Genomic DNA, 12,144 nt, shown 5'->3' with positions numbered 1-12,144 from the left:
ATGTATACAATAAAATATGTTATGTCATATCACCCAATCTATTTTGCTTCATCTGCACAACTAAGAAACTAACTGATGATTGGCAACACTGTCAGTGTTTGTCAGCAGTTTGCAATTGTGAATGATTTTTTGATTTTCAAAACAAAATACGACAAATATAGGTTTTCAATTTATGGACGTTAATTTCATTCTATTAAATTATTTAATTAATATTTAATGACATTTTCTGTAGTTTGATGTATTTTAAAAGTTAATTGGCCATTAAGGCATAATAAATTATTGCTTGCCAATGAAAGTACAGATATACCCAAGAAATACATAAGTAGTTCATATTGGAGTGTGAACCTGTAGTCACTTCCTTAACCTATCAGAAGCTTTGAATTTGTTGGTCAAATATATTCAGTTTGAGTACTAACCTCCATTATATAGCTTCATGAACATCATTTGATTCCGAAAATATATCGAATAACGTGACATCACAATTGGTTTTATATATCGCCTAACCACATTCTGGCCATAATATAAATCCACTAGCAGGGTGGAAAAATCGCCAGTACCTATGCACACCACCTCATCTGAATCAGAGAGGACGTTCTGCATTGCTGGAAATATTGTGACCACACGTAGAAGCTGCTTGCACCCAAAAAATGTTAACCTTTTAACTTTCTTATAAATATAAAATAGACGTTTTATGATAAATCGTGATTTAATAATACCTTCGCCCAATTTTTAAATTGAAATGGTTAAGAGTTCTTTTGTGATTTTTCCATCATGTTAGTTCCGTTATATTACTCAATTGTGAAACTTATTTGTTATTTTTTATCTTTTAAAGCAAGTTTTTTGTAAGTTTTTATTTTTTATAGATTTCTTTAATTTTTCTTACTGTATTAAAAATAGCTTGTGATAAACAGCAAATTTCATAGAACGAATCAGTTTACGAACATTTATTATTAAATGTTTTCCTTTTTTCAATAACAATAAGAAAATGAATGAACGCTTACTATTTGAATAGTCGACAACGAACAGTTAACTGGATAGTCGAAAATGAGCGGTTAATCGAATATTATTTTTCGAATAATGCCCTAGCGGGTTAAGAGAAGAAGAGGGCTAATTCGTTTGAAAAAATGCACATTTTTGTGATTTTTTTTATGAAACAGTTGAAATTTATTTATTAAAACAAATGGTACATTATAGTATGACATTTGAAGAATATTGTGTAATAAAAATTTAAGCCCTATTGCTCCTTATTCCGGTTAGTTGATTAGTCGAATACCAAGAGTTCTAATGTACATACAGGTGTACATAAAACACTACACTAACAGTAGAGAGAAAATTATCAATTTTTAAAGGCTTTTAGTGTCTTTAATACATTCTATAATTTACAAAAGTCAGCCATATTTGTCTGTAGATATATCTGTTACCTAACAAAATCTTTAAATGTAAAACTGGTAATAGTAATAATTTTGTTCGTATGTACCTACCATATGTACATATAATCATATATGTATGTATGTATGTATATATATTTGTATTGGAATTCAAAATGTACAAGCAGCAGCTATAAAATAATCAGCTTCATTGTAGTACTGCATAAATTTGCATAGCAAAGATACTGTGCAACAACGCCACAACAATCCACATCAGAGCCTCAGACAATGTCAAAATAAAAAAAAAATAAAAACGTGAGAAAAAGACTTGTAAAAGAAAAATATAACAACAACACAAAGCAACAAAATAGTACAGTGGAAATGCAAACTTATGTCAATTGTAAATTAAGCGTGGAAATAAGCAAAGTACTGGCGCATGCCACATGCAACATGATTCCACTGGCAAATGGCAAGGTAAAAGGCTTAGGCTATAGTTAACTGTCAGACGCGCTAAAGAACTGAAAAGCTGTTAAAAGAAAGACGGTTTACTAAAAAAATACTAAATAAAAGCGAAAAGAAACCGCATATATACATATATATATGTAGATATATACTATATGTATTTATATTATAAGTATGTATGTATGTGTACCAAAATGCATGAGAAGTTATGCCCTGCAACAACGAATTTTTTAGGTACGGGAGGCAGCATGAGTTCGGATTATTATGCGCCAGGAAATGTACAAATTTCAGGGTTAACGGTGTTGATAAATGGGTTGCAGTTTGGTGTGTGTATGTATCCTGTTTTACATATGCAAGCGTAATAATATGAATGCATGAATATATGCATACACATACATATGTACATACCTTTGCAATACACACATGCATAGGTGCACCATATGTAAGTGTGACTAAACATTTCCATAAAGTTCAGCTTAAATTTATTTTACTCGTATAATATTTAAATTGCAGAAAAATGTGCTTTATATCAAATCACCAGAGAATTGTGGCGCGAGACAGTCAAGGCATAACTTTCGACCGATTGAATACTTGTCTTTCTATTCACACACATCCATATGTATGTATAGACAACTGCCAAATGCGATTGCTTTGAAGTGGTATACTTGTGAAAAGACCTGTCAGTGCTTTTTAATACACCTCCCTGAAAGGCATATCACAAGGCGTCAGTGGGATTGCAAATATGCAAATATTGTTATATACGCATAAAATTCGAAGGTACTCACGTTAATAATAGAATTTTTCTTTAATCAATCACTATATCTTAGAATACCTTTTTTATATTAACTAAAATACATGGATATTGGTTTCTAAAATCTGATATTTTAATTTTTAAATTTTTTCCTTAACATTCGTGTCATTTCTCTTCTAAATTGTTCGTATGTCATTACTTTTAACCCCTAAACTGTGAAAGCAATCTCAGTTACAGATAAATCTCAAGTATGAAGTATGAAGTTTAATTGCTCAGCTTACTCGTTGAACTTTACTCAATGACGATTTAAATAAGCCAACTAACATGAAGTCATAACCGTGAAAAGAACACACGTTCACACTCATACAGCTATGTGTGTGAGTCTCACTTCTGAGGCATGCATGAAATGAAATTTGTAAGCTAGAAATTTGAGTGTGTGCTGCAATGGGCCTCAAGGCATTTTCGGCAGATTTCCTTTTGCAACAGCACACGCACTCACACACACGCTATTTGCACCTGTTCCTGCGAAATCCTTTGCGCAACTTGCCAAGCATGAGAAAAAGGTGCGCTTGAGTTAATATGATTGAGCATTTTCCCACCGGAGTTTAACACACACTTATACACACAAATCTAGCGCTGAAGTGGCGTTGTTGGTTGCAGAAAAAAAAATTAAAAAAAGAGCGTAAAACGACAATCAGCTCAACGCTCACTTTAAACACAAAAGAGTGGGCACACACACACACACACATGCATGCATTAAAAATAAAATAAAATGCAGAAAATAAAAATATTCTCAAAGCAAAAAATAACATCAAAATTTCACACCACTTGGCGCAACTTGCTCTATCGTCATTTTGCTGCCTTGCAGCTGCATCCTGTGGGATTTCGTGTGCTTACACCGTTAAAGTTTGCCTGCTGTGGCTTTGAATTCATGAGTGCGCGAGTGCATTGCGGCGTTGGAAATAAAGAAATGTGCGGAAATTTGATTTAAATAATGTTTGTTGTTGTTGCTGTTTGCAATCCGGCAACTTATACGCCAACTAACACCGATTGTGTGCGGTTATGCTTCTACAAGGATATGTGCATATTTCCGCTGTGCTGCTTCGCTGCCTCACCAGCACCTTGGTTGGATTAGCTTAACCGAGCCTTAAATCTTGCATAAATCTTTTGTAATAAATAAGAAATGATGCTGCTGCCGCGCAGCTTCGGAATTAATTTCGTTTTACCTGAGTGAGTGATGTATGCGAGGGTGGCGGGGTGGAGTGTGTAAATGTAGCTTAAGCGTAAAAATTTAAAAAGTGACGGTTAAGCGTACTTAGGTGTTTAGACAGAATGAATTTCGGATGAAGCGGCAGCTTGTCTCTATACGTCACAAATTAGTGTCGCTACGGAAGGTTGAACGGGGTATAGTACCACTTTACTCGTTCCCAGAGCAGAACCTCTATGAATGATGAGTAATCATTACGGCTAGAATGGCCACATCTCATATTTTATCTAAAATTTGATAAGTAAAATACTTATCTCTCTTTTGTTCAATATCTCTTTTGTTCAATATCTTCTTTCCAATATGATCAAGTTTATGAATTGAAGGTTTTTCGAAAGTGGCAACCCTTTTTCAAAATTTTATCAGTTTAAAGTTTTTTAATCTTATCTTCCCCTGAATACCAATATTGTAAGAGTAAATTTATTTTCTTAAATTGTGGCGGCTAAGGATTGCCTAATTTCTGATAGAAAAATTTTCCAAATAATATTTTCAATGAGGATTTGATAAGAATTCTTAAACGGCTTTAGTTTACTACTACTACTACCTACCTACTTTTAACATTTGGCAACTCTCCTCAAAATTGTTTATCAATATTAATTTTTTTAAGTCTTTTCAATTTGATACCTATTTTCCAATAATTTGTTAATATGACCAATTAAAAAAAGTTTATATATTGACAGCTGGCAATCCTCTTTAGAAATATTTACAAATGTAAGTTCCTTTAAACCTCTTTAGTTTGTATAGTTCAACCAGGCTACTGTAGTGTTTCATCTTCCTTTGTGACTTAAAAATTTCAAACAGATGGCAACATTTTATCTTCCGTGTATTTTACTTCGAAACACTTTACTTTAAACGTAAGCTTTTCCGAAGCTTAAAAAACTTCTAATTTATTGTATCTTTTTTTCCAACAACTTTGTTATAGGGTAACGATAATTTTTGGATGTTAGTTTGGGAACCTCAAAAATGAAAATTACACATATTCCATGGGTTACTAATGCTCGGCGTTGCTGTAAGTCTAAGCGAGCTTACATTCTGATACAAAAAATGGTACTACACCAGGCGAAATCACCAGTCGTAAGGATGAAACTTCAGTGAAACTTTTCTGTTTTCATATCTCAGAGAATGATTGCAGGAAAGGAATCGTCGAGGCTGAGGACTTTTTTGAAAAGTTGAGTAATCACTATACATCTGAACAAATTTGTCTCGAACTGATCCATTTAAATCATTTAAATCGCGCGAGATCTGAAATAGAAAATCTTGAACAACAAAGTTAGGTAGAAATTTTGTGTTTTCAGTGGAATCACGGCTAAGGAATTGTTGAAATTGTTAACAAACTGTTTTCAGGAGTCTATTTTATCAAGCATACAAGTATTTGAGTCGCAAGTTAAAGAACAGTTGTGTTGGCATCAGAGAGATAGCAGAGGTTCTTAACATCTGTTATGGATTTTCCTATTTTTTCTTTCTGCGTGTCTGCACTTCGCTTAAGGACTTTACTTTAGATCCTTTGCTAACTGATTAAAAGTTCATTAGTGTTTGCCTGCCTGAATCCCACTTCAAATTCCCCCGCCACTTGAAGTGTACTAAGAGGAAGTCTGAGCGAAGCAACTTAAATTCTCTTTTTTGAAAAATATTTTTGGGTGTTTGGTTTTACTTTTTTCACTGGAGCTTTTATGGTTTCATGCCAACTTTCTTTTAGGGAATAGTTTGAAAAATTTTAAGATTCACATTCAGGCTGTAAACAAGTTGTAAAATGCATCAAATAGTGCTATGTCTGATTAGCCTAACCTAAGCTTATCTCAATTTATTTAAATAAATATCTTTGAAATTTAATTTCCAGGATGAAGTTGTCTGCAGTGAGGATTGTAGAACGTTTTATTCTCAAAATTCCATTTACTTCTATTTTAAAAATATACAATGGTCAAATATGGACATTTCTGATCTTTTCTTTACAATATTTTTCATTTCTTTTTTATTTTTTCTTTAAAATACTTTCTGCTTATAACTTAAATCATTTTTGTGCTCCTCGTCATAGATGCTAATCAAAGGTTTTTGACCTGGCTAAATTTAAACAAAGGTTGTGGACTTAGCTAAATGTAAACAAAAAGTTCATAGACCTCATAAACGGTAAACATAGAGTTCATTGGCCTCGGCAAATGTAAACAAAAGGGTCATTGACCTCATGAAATATAAACAAAAAGGTCATGGACCCCACAAAATGTAAACAAAAGGGTCAATGAACCCAAATGTAAACAAAGGTTGTTGACTTGGCTAAATGTAAACAAAGGTTGTGGACTTGGCTAAATGTAAACAAAAAGTTCATTGACCTCATAAAATGTAAACAAAGAGTTCATTGACCTCGGCAAATGTAAACAAAAGGGTCATTGACCTCATGAAATATAAACAAAAGGGTCATTGACCCCACAAAATGTAAACAAAAGGGTCAATGAACCCAAATGTAAACAAAGGTTGTTGACTTGGCTAAATGTAAACAAAGGTTGTGGACTTGGCTAAATGTAAACAAAAAGTTCATTGACCTCATAAAATGTAAACAAAGAGTTCATTGACCTCGGCAATGTAAACAAAAGGGTCATTGACCTCATGAAATATAAACAAAAGGGTCATTGACCCCACAAAATGTAAACAAAAGGGTCAATGAACCCAAATGTAAACAAAGGTTGTTGACTTGGCTAAATGTAAACAAAGGTTGTGGACTTGGCTAAATGTAAACAAAAAGTTCATTGACCTCATAAAATGTAAACAAAGAGTTCATTGACCTCAGCAATGTAAACAAAAGGGTCATTGACCTCATGAAATATAAACAAAAGGGTCATTGACCCCACAACATGTAAACAAAAGGGTCAATGAACCCAAATGTAAACAAAGGTTGTTGACTTGGCTAAATGTAAACAAAGGTTGTGGACTTGGCTAAATGTAAACAAAAAGTTCATTGACCTCATAAAATGTAAACAAAGAGTTCATTGACCTCGGCAAATGTAAACAAAAGGGTCATTGACCTCATGAAATATAAACAAAAGGGTCGTGGACCCCACAAAATGTAAACAAAAGGGTCAATGAACCCAAATGCAAACAAAGGTTGTTGACTTGGCTAAATGTAAACAAAGGTTGTGGACTTGGCTAAATATAAACAAAGGTTGTGGACTTGGCTAAATGTAAACAAAAAGTTCATAGACCTCATAAAATGTAAACAATGAGTTCATTGACCTAGGCAAATGTAAACAAAAGGGTCATTGACCTCATGAAATATAAACAAAAGGGTCGTGGACCCCACAAAATGTAAACAAAAGGGTCAATGAACCCAAATGTAAACAAAGGTTGTTGACTTGGCTAAATGTAAACAAAGGTTGTGAACTTGGCTAAATGTAAACAAAAAGTTCATTGATCTCATAAAATGTAAACAAAAAGTGCATTGACCTCGGCAAATGTAAACAAAAGGGTCAATGAACCCAAATGTAAACAAAAGAATTATTGATCGCGGGTTGTTGACCTGGCTAAATATCCTCGCTGGCTGAGGTCAAGCGCTTTCGGTAAGGTGGAAAAGTAGCACCGACGAAAAATCTAGAAATCGAAAGCGAGCTTAAGCTTTTAAATCGGCAACTCTCACGGTAGAGTTGAGATCCTCGGATTGTCAAAACAACTAAGCGGGAATTCCTTAAGGACACAAGATACGCAATGGTGCCAAAACTCTAATTGGTGGTAATGATAGGTAAAGTCGACAGGTCCGACGGCGTCGTAAATGCGATTACAATAGCGTCAAGCAAAATAAAAAAATTAGTTACAAAACAACAATAAAGTTTTGGCAATGCAATTTGCAATTTGCAAATAATATGGATAAGGTGCAGTGCGGCAGCAGTGGCAACATCTGCGGAAAACAAAGCGAAAACTTTCGAATTTTACGCTTTTGTGATTTGTAAAATATGCATTAAGTACAGCTGATTAAGTACAGTTAAGATAATTTCAAAAGCTTTATGTGTATGTAGCACGATCTCTTATGACTTTATTAATCTTAATTAAAAAATATGTTTGAATAACTCTCTGAATTAAAAAAGCTTTTTTAAAACTTATTTATTTTCCAAAAAGCGTTGTTTCATTTAAAGAAACTTTTTCATCTCTTTTTGCACGACTATTTTAACCAGCGCTCACAAGTCTTTTAGTGTTCGACTTCCTGAACAATGAATCTTTGTATCTAAGAAAACCGTTTTCCTGACTATTTTATAACAAAACGCACATGACACCGCTTCAAAAGCTAATAGAAGTATTTGACCGGTCTGACTTCAATTTGTTGGTCTACATTGCAAAATGCTTAGGCAAAATACCGTTAGCTGTAATCTTTACTTAAAATCTGTTGGAAGTTATTTATACAATAATAACATCGTAATCAAACTTTTTCTAATTAAAATATATATTTTTTATTTTTTTATTTATTATTATTTTTTTATTTTTTTATTATATCTTTTTTGATCAGGAAATCTGTGCATGGCCCTTGAAGGCACCTTCATTGAATAATGAAATCGAACCTTCCAGTTTGCCTCTTCAAAAAAATAGTGAAAAATTATAAAACGCATATTATACCTAAGTTACGTAATTAAATGAATATTTGTATGTGTATACGTATGTTATCAACATCACCGAGTTTCGCGAATTAAACTGAAATAATTTCGCCATCTCTGCATATTATTATCATAAACACAATGCTTTCGTAAAATACCTAGCTTTAGTATAACACATACATACTATGTATGTTCGTATGGTATATGCATATAACAACCATTATCGCTGAAAGTCACAACAAAGTCAACGTCAACGTTCTCGTATTTCAAACATATTCCCTAACTGCAAATAAACTAAACATAATTTGCTAAATTCCGCTTATGTAAGTCAGTCTTCACTTATTTATTAAATAAAAAATTTTACTGTTCGACGAGGATGGGATTCGAACCCACGCGTGCAGAGCACATTGGATTAGCAGTCCAACGCCTTAACCACTCGGCCACCTCGTCTTCTTGTGAAAGCGCTGTCGGCGAGCGCAACGCATCGGCACACGGCCGTTCGGCAAACAAAGCACAATCAACAAACAATGTGAGATAAAAAACAACAATAACTAAAACAAAATATAAATCAAGCAATTTTGTTTAAATATTGATTAGTTATTCTTGCAAATTAGTGTGAGTGCGCGTGTGCTGGTTTTAAGTAATCATAATAGGGAAGATGTGATAAGCCCACATAAGTTAGTCATTTGCTAATTAGTGTGCTATTAATTGGAGCTTATTATTGTTTTGCTGTTATTTTGTTAAATTATATAATAATTTACTTTTGAGTTGTTGTAGCTTTTGTTACATATTCATATATTACTTCTATAAAAAATAATTAACTGCCATTGAAAGTTTAGGTATGAGGTCTCATATAGAGTTATGTAACATAAATATTTACAATTTGGTATTGCATAATATATTTCCACACCACACCACACATTTAAAACCTAGATATATATATACAAGTATGTATACCCAAAAACTCATTTACTAATACACTGATTGACTTAATGCGATAAATGCCGATTTATATAATATATTTCGACAAGGGTATATTAAGTTTGCCAAGAAGTTTGGAACACCCAGAAGTAAATGTAGGATATATATATATATATATATATATATAAGTGATTAGTGTGGCGAGCTGAGTCGATCATGTCCGTTTGCCGTTCTGTACATACGTACGTGAACTAGTTGCTTAGTTTACAAGATGTCGATCTGAAGTTTTGTACACGTCCTTTTCTCCCCAAAAGCTCATTTGATCCATCAAAATCAAGTACTTGTAGGAAAATCGTTTTTGTTTTACAAATTAGCTTCACTAAATTTGGGATAGGTAAGAAAGTTTTTACTGCACTGCCCAATTGTGATTTTGACAAAGTGGTTACATAAATATTGAAACTGCTAGCTGGTCGTACTTGTATTTGGTTAGATTAAGAATCTGCATTATAGAATCCCGCATTTTGGAGAGTAATTCATGATGTATCTTGAACTTTATTTACATAACGAGGTCTACATGTTTGCTATTTAGAATGTAAGCGAATTTATTTTTTACCAATTAACGTCAGGTTACCTTCGTCAGATCCACCTGAGAAAGCATTTGTATGAAGCAAAACCGGCTCCAAAGAACCCTAAAAAGAAATTCTTAAATTACATTGACGATATCAGATAACCCAGGTAAAAATATTAGTCGCAGAGAACCTTCTTCAACTCTACCCGTGTTAAGGATATACCAAGCGTAAAGACTTCATCTGTAGTAGAGAAAAAACTCAAATTATTTTACGAAACCACACTAGCTCTCATACAAATGTCTGTTTAATGTATACTCCGCTCTAAGAAGGCTAAAACAAATAGAAATCCCTAAGTGTCCAATAAATTGAAAAGTAATCTTATAATATTGGACATTTCGACTCTGCCTCCTTCGTTATTTCTTAAAGATGCCGTTCATCAAAAAATAACTGCTGCGTTTTAAATTATCTCTTCGTTTCTGCACTTACACCTGAAATTTATTGCATAAACCCAAAATTTCTAAGACAGTTACAGAGTGCCATTTAGGAATAATAAAGTCATACATATTCATATATAGTTGATGTTTTATATGTATGAGCTCTTCCAGGATACCGTCACAGTTCTCATTGTTCCTGTTGTTGTTGCCACTTGTCATCATAACGACCATTAAGTGTCTACAAATGTAGGTAGAACGCGCTTTCAATTTGTGGCATGCCACATAGTTTATTTACACCTTGTTGCCCATATTTCATTCCTTCCGCCTTCACATAATAAAAAATATATTTCGCATTCCTTTTGAACTCGCAAATTTGGGCAGGGTATGCTCATTGTGGAAAGTATTGAATTCAATGCAATGCGCGAAATATTTTTTTTATCACTCCTGTGAGATAACGCACAGAGATATGCCATTCACAACTGCAAATGTAGGTAAAACTGAAAAAATTTGTAGGAATATGTGTTTTGAAAATAAATTACTTTCTTTCACGTGAAATTGATAATTACTAGGTAGAATAGAAACGCTTTTACCACATCGAGAAGTCGAAAGAATCTTGCCAATGCCACCAATTGGCTGAGTATTAGATGGTAAAGTGATTTCAGATGTTCTAACTAGAAAACTGTTATGCAAGATTATTACTTTTTTTAATAAAAATAACTTTAGTACGTATCTCGGAAGTCTTTACTATCCAAGAATGTAAGCCTCTCAATAATCTAAGCAATCAAGGCTTTTAAATTTGTAGTCTACATTTGGGATAATTGCTACAATATTTTTATATCACATACATAACAAATATTGAATGAATGGCATGTTCTTTTATTATTTATGATTTTTCGACGAGTTTTACTTGCTGGTAAAAATAATTGCAGAAAACAATGCATTTAAAATAAGTCAATTTACAATTTGTAGTGATATAGTGTGCATTTAGGATGATTGCGATATCCGAAGTCACGCACCTAACTTGTGAAGAATGTTAACACGCTAGTCAATAACGGACTTATTCTTTAATAATTTTTTATTTTTTTTTAACAATTTTTGTACCTCTACAAGTATTCAACAAATTAAAATTATGTAATCATGCTAATGGGTAACAAATTAGAAGCGTGTGGTGTTTTATTTCAGTTTAAAACTCAGATTCAAATATTCAAATAAAATTTAAGTCTATGGGAAACAAAATAATCTAATACATCTTGTGTTTTTTCGAAAATAATATCAAATACTGAATAAAAGAAGAAGTGTTATTAGCTGATGTCTGATTTCAAAACTGTTTTGTAATTAGCTTATTACTTGAAAAGGTGAGAATTAAGAGTATATTTCAATTTTCTCGCTAACCTTCTGACCTATCTCGTAGTATAGTCCTTGAGATTAAGTTTTTAATACATTCTTGCCATTACCTTAGGGAATAGCCAAGGACAAAGAAAAAATGATTGGTCAGCAACTCTTCTTTGCTATTAGTATAATGATGAACTTCATAACGTTGGAATATTTTATCTCAAAATAGACCGTTTAAACCGATACTACATACATTACCACAAAGAGAAACTGTATAGTGTGTGATTTTGCTAGGGATAACGCTGTTAGTCTGAGAAATAGAGAGAATACTCGGATTTCGGTTTTCTCTGAATTTATATTATATTTGACAGAAAGGCTTGCAGATTCACGATTTTTATTTAACGGGGTGTGCTCTGAGGTTCTTTTAGTAGGTAAACGTTTCTCATTGAAATGCATGACTTCTGTTAATGACTTGA

General features: G+C 33.0%; 1 non-coding gene across 1 annotated transcript; it reads right to left on the bottom strand.

The window, feature by feature from the left end:
• Nucleotides 1–8,780: 8,780 nt before the first annotated feature.
• On the bottom strand, nt 8,781–8,862 carry TRNAS-GCU (transfer RNA serine (anticodon GCU)). The gene has a single exon. It is a non-coding gene; the product is annotated as a tRNA-Ser (tRNA).
• Nucleotides 8,863–12,144: the final 3,282 nt, after the last annotated feature.

This window comes from Bactrocera oleae, chromosome 6, assembly GCF_042242935.1.
Source record: "Bactrocera oleae isolate idBacOlea1 chromosome 6, idBacOlea1, whole genome shotgun sequence".
NCBI lineage: Eukaryota > Metazoa > Arthropoda > Insecta > Diptera > Tephritidae > Bactrocera > Bactrocera oleae.
This window is presented reverse-complemented; position numbering and strand designations above follow the sequence as displayed.